Here is an 8,443-nt window from a genome sequence, read left to right as displayed (position 1 = left end):
CTCCAGCATGAGAGCCAGGATTTTCCTGGCCAAAATAGGGACATTTCTAGAGTCTATATTTGGCCCAAAGACAGAAGCAGGCATTTCCTGGGCACAATCCATTGTGTCATGACAAAGGTGAAAAAAAAACAGGAGAAATGAATTGTGCCCTGAAAGTGCCTGTTTCTTTCTGCTGAAGAGGAAGAAAGCTTGGGAACACTAGTTCATGCACAGATGAATAATCAGATGTTATGCACAGATGTAGAGGGGAGGTGAAGTGAGTGCAATTCTGAAAGGATTTCTTTTGGAGGAAGAAAATCAACCTCCTCTGATGGCAGCCACCAGTGGGAACAACAGGTACAGCCAAATATCAGCAAACTAATTCCAGGGAATAACAGGAAAACTACAAACACCAAGTAAGGCACATCCTGAGACCTGCCTGAAGCCTAGAAACAAGAGTATTTTTATGACCATTGGTGGGCTTTAGAATAAGCCTGCTGAGAGAACAGTCTGAGAACATGTTGACAAATGCATCTCAGAAGAGGTGTGGATACAGGGAAATCAGCAATGAGGTGTCTGCCAAGAAAAGCTGCATTATTGGTACGTTCATTGCTGATCCCAGCCTTGGGATGACAACAAATAATGATTTTCAGTGGGGCTTCCATTACAACCCAGACTTAAAACTGTATGTGTATTTGTAGCCTGGGGGGAGGGGGGTAAAATAATGGAAAATTATCTAGACAGTGTCTAAAAGTTGGTAATTTAGCAGTGACTATTTCAGACAGTGCAATATACTTGCTCAGTGTAGTAATAAATTATGTGCAGTTTGCCAAGTAATTTACCCAGTCCTCTTTTCATCATTTCAGCTTCAAAATGCTTTAAATAAACTGTGACATTATGTAAATGACTGTGTATTTATTTAACTGTTTCTCTTAGACTCTCTAACCATGCAAGTGAGAAAATACCGGGTATTAAATGGACTATGCAAAATAGATACAAAATCCCAGAATTTAGACTCTGTTCTATTAATTAGATATGAATGATAAACTGTTCATCATTTTAATGAGGAACATAAGGTGATGTAGATACTGTATATTCATTTTTCATATGAGATTTCATTCCACCGCTCGGATTCCTCTTTCCAGGGTAGCAGCTGCTTTGTAAACATGCTGTAAAGAATCTTTGGGCCATTTCCAAGTGCCCTTGCATGTCAGTGCATGGGTGAGCTCAGCAGTGGTCACATCATTTGATGCAGCTCTGTAAAAATGTCCAGGTCACAGTCCTGCACCTTTAGTCAAAGTCTCTTTGTGTCAGTCCCTTGTGAATTCACCTGGAGCATCCTGATCCATAGGCATGCCCACAGCTCCTGGGCAGCCCAGCACACCAGCACCACATAAGAAGCACCCAAATCAGGTGCCAAATCTGTAATATAAAACTGCAAGCTCGACTCTGTGATTGATTCAATGTTTTCATGCTAATTAGCGCTCGGAGTTTTCTTTTTAAAAAGACAATGTTGGCAATCATCGAGTTTGCCGTGTGCTCCCCTGCAGGTTGTCGTTTTGCTGAGTTTAGAACATTAAAATTCCATGTATGAGTTAAGATCCAAGCCTGCTGTGTTTCCACTCCTGCCATTTAGTCACAGGAAATGATTAATAAATCATCAAATATTAATATCATCCCTTCAAGTCATAAAAGGCTGCAATATACATCTATGGTTTTTAAATAAAAATTGATGACTATAAGTTTTTTTGTAATTGGGAACATAGTGGGAGGGGGGAGAGATAATCTGATGAATGCTGTTATTTATTTTAACTTTTATATTAGGTTCGTGAAAAAATATTCTCTCTATAACCTACCAAGATTTATCAGCCTGTGAAATTTTATAATAAAGAAAAGACTGATTTTCTAATTAAAGATTTGTCAAATAAAGAAAATAAGTGTGCATGTATTTTTTGACTTTGGGGGAAAGTCAAGTGAAATGAAATCGAGTTGCATTTGCAAAGTGCTGTGACAATGCATTTCCTTGCTCTGTGCACATCCATTCCCACTGCCCTGAACTGGTGGTCAGTGCATGTGGATAAAACGTAGAAAAGGGCCACCTCTCCAAATGATTAACCTGGCATTAATTTCAAATTTAGCCTACCCCTTTTTTGATGCATGTGCCTGATGCTCTGAAAGCAGCAGAGCTGTGCCAGGGGATTATGCCACTGTTACACTGGTGCATGGCAGATTATACCATCCTTATCTCCCTCCACCAACTGCCCAGAGAAACCAGAGATGAGGTTTGTGCTTCAAATTTTGCTCTATAAGAGATGGGATGAATCCAAGTTCAGGATTTCCATGAGTGAGGTGAAATTCCTTATCAAGTCCTACTGAAAACAGACGTGCCACATAAAATTTTTCCTGTGGGAAGGACTTGTAAATGCCATCAAGAAAGAGTGAATTCCCAGAAGGTACAAATTAAATGTCTGGAAGACAAGGTTAAAAACCCTTGACAAAGGCAAGGCATGTTTTGTTCTTATTTATTAGAATTTCTCTTGCCATTCTTGTTATCCTTGCAATAACTCACTCCCTCTTTGAAGGTCACTATGGTCCATATAGTACTGCTGAGAGCAGGAATTCCACAGACCATAAATCATCTGAAAAAAAAATCTTATTCCAGGGTGTGAAACTTCTCACTGCTTGATTTCAATGACAATCTTGTTGTCCTTGCGCTGTAGATTTCTCTTTTGCTACCCCGAAATCAGTCACTGACAACCCATGTCAGGAACGCAGCCTTCCAATGGGATCATGTTAATCAAAAAAAAAACCAAACCTCAAACTCCTATTCTTTTCTTTCTTTTCACAAGGACAGAAAATTCACTCCTGTGGCTCCTGAGACAGAAATATAATTTTCAGAAGGACCTGTTTATTTTGAGACTCCTGGACACATTGGCACTTTTGGCCTTCAGAGAAAGGTTAATCCTATTTTCTATTTTTTGTTTCACTTTTCCTACATCTCTCTGCTCTTGTTTACTTCATCTTTGAAACACACAGGATCAGCCTCACGTGTAAGGCATATCTTTGCAGACACAAATGTCCATTTACCCCACTTTGGAACACCTGCTATCTCTTATCTCTGTAAAAGCAGCACAGCTCCATAAACACCCAGGCAGGTGTCTAAAAGGAGATGATTTTCCCCACACAAAATTTGGTGTGACAAATTCCCAAAGATGGTCTCTAAATCAAGGGAATTGGTTCCCATCTGTGTAACGATGGGGGAAAGTACCCAAATAGAGTCATATCTGAATCATCTGAGGTTTTTTAGCTCAGTCACTTTGCACCATGGTAAGTGAGGAAGGATTTTGCAGTGGTTGCAACCCTGCATCTGTAATCTGCGTTGGACACAAGGCCAAGGGGACAAGCAGAGGGACACAGCCACTGCCCAGACTCCCCTGCCAGCTGAGACACTGATGGAAATGTATGTTCTTCAAAAATGGGATTCTCTTCTCATACAATGCTCTGCTGTCTGCATTTATTAGTGTCAGCATTAGTAAATGTAGGGAAAATTGATACAGAGAATTTGTTTTCAGCACACCAAATCACACTGCTTCCAGTAATAAGGGCTGCAAATGAAAAACTGGTTCAATGAGACTGCTCAGCACAGCTTTGGTGTGATGACTAAATTCTCTAGGATCTCCAAAGGACCCTAAAACCCACATTTTTCTGGTATGCATTATGTATAAATATGAATTTCTAATCAAGATATGCACTCTCCTCCTGGTATATATAGAATAGTCCTGAGTTAGTAAGAAATAACTTTCTGGTCTCTTAAAAAATGAGATTCTTCTCTAGTGGGTCTTTAAATCTTTGTTCCAGGAATTGATCATCCTGTTTTGACGTCAATGGCCCATACTGAGGTTATTGAGAACAGCATTTTATAGCCAGCTCCTCTCTTTTCCTTCATGTTTTACAATTAGCCAAAGTTTTAGCAGAAATATCAGCTGAGAAGAGAGCCTCTTGTAATTTCAGATTCATCAGCTGCAGAAGCCACCAAGGAAGGTCAAAACCAAAAGCAAACACGTGTCTTCATGTTTACATTTAAAGCAGGCAGCCCAAACAGCAGAGTGCTCTTTGCCTTTGTGAAGCACAAACAAAACCTTCTCAAGTAGTGAAGTGTGAAGGTGACTGGTAAATCAACCAACAATATTTTATCTTAAGTGTTTACAAAAAGAATAATTTAAGATGGAAAACACCACTACTCCCTGAGAGTATACTATCCTTTACTCTACCTTGAAAATAGCTCCACTTTAAGAAGAAGAAGGAATTATCTTACCATCACCATTTCTTTGCTTCTATTGTTTATCTAGCTGCCAATTTTTCCTCTTTGTTCCATATTTTTACCTCTGAAGATAAACCTTCTTTTCCAGATTGTTGCCTTTTTTTTTCACTAACACATTCCTTTCCTTCTGCCCCAATATATAGAGCTACACAGCTGATAAACCAGAGAAATGTTTACCTATTTACCCATTGTTTTATTTTTGTAACTTTTTTTTTTACCTATTGATTAATTTATTTACCTATTTCTTTTTCATAAAAAATCACCCCCAAGATAAATTTCTCAATTCTTCTGTTCACATGAAAAAATCATGTATACTTTTCATAGTCTGGGATTAAAATTGCTGGCATTCTGCAGTGGCCCAAACTCTGACTGAAAATATTTTCATATTTTTCTCTTTGTATTAGCAGAGCCCATTGCCTGAACCATTTGCACCACGAGAGTTTTCTGGCTGCACACAGCAATGGGTATAAGGTGGGCTCAGGCTTCCAGCACAGTAAGTGATAAAACTGTGATGCATTTGGTCTAAATTTTATTGTGTAACACAGAATCATATTCTAGTAAAATAAGATCATTGCCAAACTGGGGAGATTCCAGCTGAATGTCACTGAGATGTTCAGGGGACCAGGGATGCATTTGACATAGAGAGATAAACTGAGGGAGTGGGGTTTATTGAGATTATTATAAAGAAAACTACATGGCAGGTGTCACAGGAGACTTCCATAGCCTAATTTGGGTTAAGGAATTTAGATAAAGTCTGAATTTCCAGAGAAGTAAAATGAGAGCACAAGTGACACTGGGCAGAAAACACTACAAAGGAAACATTGATGAGACACAAGGTAAAAATGGTTTCACCATAAGGATAGTTAAATACAGAATCAGGTTGCTCGGGGAAGTCATGGAATTACCACCTCTGGAAACACTCAAGCTCAACTGGACATGGAACTGCCCTGTGAAACCCCACAGGCCTTGAAGACAACCCTATCTGAGGTTTGGATTACCTGACTTCCACCTTACTGCTCTCCACAGCTCCCTGGAAGGATTGTGTGGCCAGCTGGGGCTGGTCTCCTCTCCAAAGCAACAAGTGACAGAATGAGAGGACATGGCCTCAAGCTGTGCCAGGCGAGTGTCAGGATGGACATCAGGAGGAATTTCTTCATGTCAAGGGTGGTCTAGCATTGAAATAGACTGCCTAAGGAAGTGGCAGAGTCACCACCCTGGAGGTGTTCAAGAAATGACTGACTGGGTGTGGCACTAAGTTGACAGATGGTGATCAGACATGACCTTGAAGGTCTTTTCTGATTTAAAAGACTCTGTGATTCTGTGTGAGTCTGTGGTCTCCAAAGATGACTCAGTTGAAAATAAATAGCTACACACATAGATGCTGTGCATTAACCTACACTGACACATTATTGGATTTCTCTCCTCAGCTCTTGTGCTGTGAGGGAGAGAGCATCTCTGGGAGCGATTTGGAGCTCTCTTTCCTTTACCACCTTTCCTGCAAGGCAATGGATGCTCTGCAAGAGATCTCAGAGCACTCAAGTCCCGAAAAGCACTTTGGGTACAACACGGAAACAGAATATAGGAAAGCTCTGTTATAACTTGGAATGATTCTATGTTTATTATCATCGAGATATTATTTGTTGGATAGACCATAATTTATTGACACCAATTAGCTGACCTTGATTCAATTAAAACTGGAATGGCAGAAACATGGTAGAGTTTTCATTATGTTTTTTAAATGAAGAGTTGGTCACATACATTGAACATTCAAGAACATGATAGCGTGAGACTCTGTTTTTTTCATTCTTTTTAATTTTCCTAAAATAGAAAGCAGCACTTATGAAAGCCTTTGTGGTTTTTTCTTTTACCTTTTAATCGTGACCAAAAGTTTTCAGCAGGAAATAAAAATAGAAAGAGCCTTGCCTAATAATGTAAAAATCCCTTCCTGTCCCACACAAAGGCTTGTTGATGTAGATTTATAATTTATATAGTTCCATCTAAAAGGCATTGTGAAGTCACAGAAGACATGGAAGGAAAAAATAGTCTTCTGGCACCCATTGTCTAATTTTTTGAGCAGAAAATCTCCATCAAGGATTAAATAGTGTTAGGAACCATTTTCTACTGCAGAAGTCAGCTGGCACAGTCTGAACAGATCTATGATATTAAAACAAAGTATTAAAACATAATATTGATGTAGGATGGCTCCCAGCCAGGGAATAACAGGCAGTGACTGCAATGATTTCAGAAGGCTGTTCAATTGCTTTATTAAGCTATACTATGTTACACTGCATACTATACTATACTATGCCAAACTAAAGAAAAACCCATGACCCCTTAGAGACAGTCACTACACAGCTTTGACCTAATTGGTCAATCAATCAAAACAACCATCACCAGAGTCCAATTAACAAATCACTTTTGGTAAACAATCTCCATAACACATTCCACGTGTGCCAAACAACAGGAGCAGCAAATAGAGAAAATAATTGTTTTCTCTTCTTTCTCTGAGATTTCTCACTGCCTTCCCCAGGAGAAATCCTGGGAAGGTTGTGCCTGCTGCTGTCTGTGAAAAGAGCTGCAGCCACAACATAAAGGCAACACTACCTGACCACTTGTACTCCAGACCCTTCCCCAGCTCCATTGCCCCTCCCTGGACCCACTCCAGCCCCCCAGTGTTTTTCTTGAAGTGAGAGGCCAAGGACTGGTCACAGTACTCGAGGTGCTGCCTCTTCAGTTCTGAGTACAGATGGCCATGGTAAAGTGCTTGTCCTGACTCCCTTTTTGTTTTCCTCTTTGCTCTTATTGAGATCAATGTTAAATTCTCATTGGCTTTGCCAGGGGGAGCTGGATCTACCACAGCTGGATCTACCACAGCTGCATCATCTACCATGTTTACAACAGCTTCATTGCTTGAAGAATCTGTAAACTCTCTCATATGAAAAGACACACATCCAAGTGACCATTTAAGTCTTTTCCTGCCTGATTAAGACCTGAGGTAGTTAATATATACAATAACCTCTGTGCTGTGCCTCTATGCCCTAGGAACAATGACTGTGATTCATAAGGTCCATTATGTGCTACACCTGGCACATTGTCAACAGTGCTCCCTTTTCAAGAGCCAGGATAAAGGGTAATGGAATGGAAAATTTCCTTTTTTCCCATTGCTGGGTCAGTCTGGGTGTATCCCATGTATTAACTTGCAGCCAAGAGGCAGAGTGTATCTTCAAATCACATGCCCATTGGAAATTTCTGAAGGGAATACTCCTGACACAAAGGGAAAGGAAACAAAGTAATGTCCAGCAACTTGAAAGAATTCTTTTCTTTTCTTTCCTTTTTCTTTTCAGTTGGCCTTTCCAAGTTCTTACTAAAAGCATAATTCAGTCAGAGGCCGTCTTCCTTTTTAATGCTAAATACAGCATTATATTATGGTTGACAAGCACATGTTGTCTGGAATTTGGGGTTTATCATGAAAACCATTCACCTTCCTTGGACAATGCAATTAGTGCCTGGCAATAGAACTTGGGCAGATTTTAGAAAAGATTGTAAGAATTGTTTTTGAAAAATAGACCAAAACCAAAGAGCTTTTTTTATTCAAACCTTAATTTTCAGTCCATCCAAGCCAGTATTGCCATATCTCAGTTATTATCTATTTTTATCTCAGACCTGGCAAACCTCTTTCCCAAATTACCCTGTCTACCTTGTCACGCAAGGCAGTCCAACATCTGTGCCAGCTACAACATCACATCTGCAGGCTTGGGCTCCATGATCAGTTGTTGCTTTCCAGGATTCAGCTTAAGACAGAAAACTTAGAACATTTGAGAATGTTCTAAAAATAAGCATTTTCAGCAATTTAACATTTTATACAAACTGCACATTTGTCACTGCTGCATCCTTAAACATGGAGCTGAAGGGAGTATGGATACAGTGGTTGTTGAATAGTCACACCAACAGGTTAATTTCAAGAATTTTGCACAAAATAAACAGTGATGAACACTGATTATTTATTAAATTCTGTGGCAGAAAACAACTGGAAAAAAAATACCCCAACATTTTGAAGGGTCTCCCACTGTCAATACTTCTATTTAAGGAACCAGGTATTTCACATCAGAGAAAATGGCATCCAAGATCTTGCCCTTGTTTATT

This window comes from Agelaius tricolor, unplaced genomic scaffold, assembly GCF_023055355.1.
Source record: "Agelaius tricolor isolate 1412-34295 unplaced genomic scaffold, bAgeTri1.0.p SCAF_1, whole genome shotgun sequence".
NCBI lineage: Eukaryota > Metazoa > Chordata > Aves > Passeriformes > Icteridae > Agelaius > Agelaius tricolor.
This window is presented reverse-complemented; position numbering follows the sequence as displayed.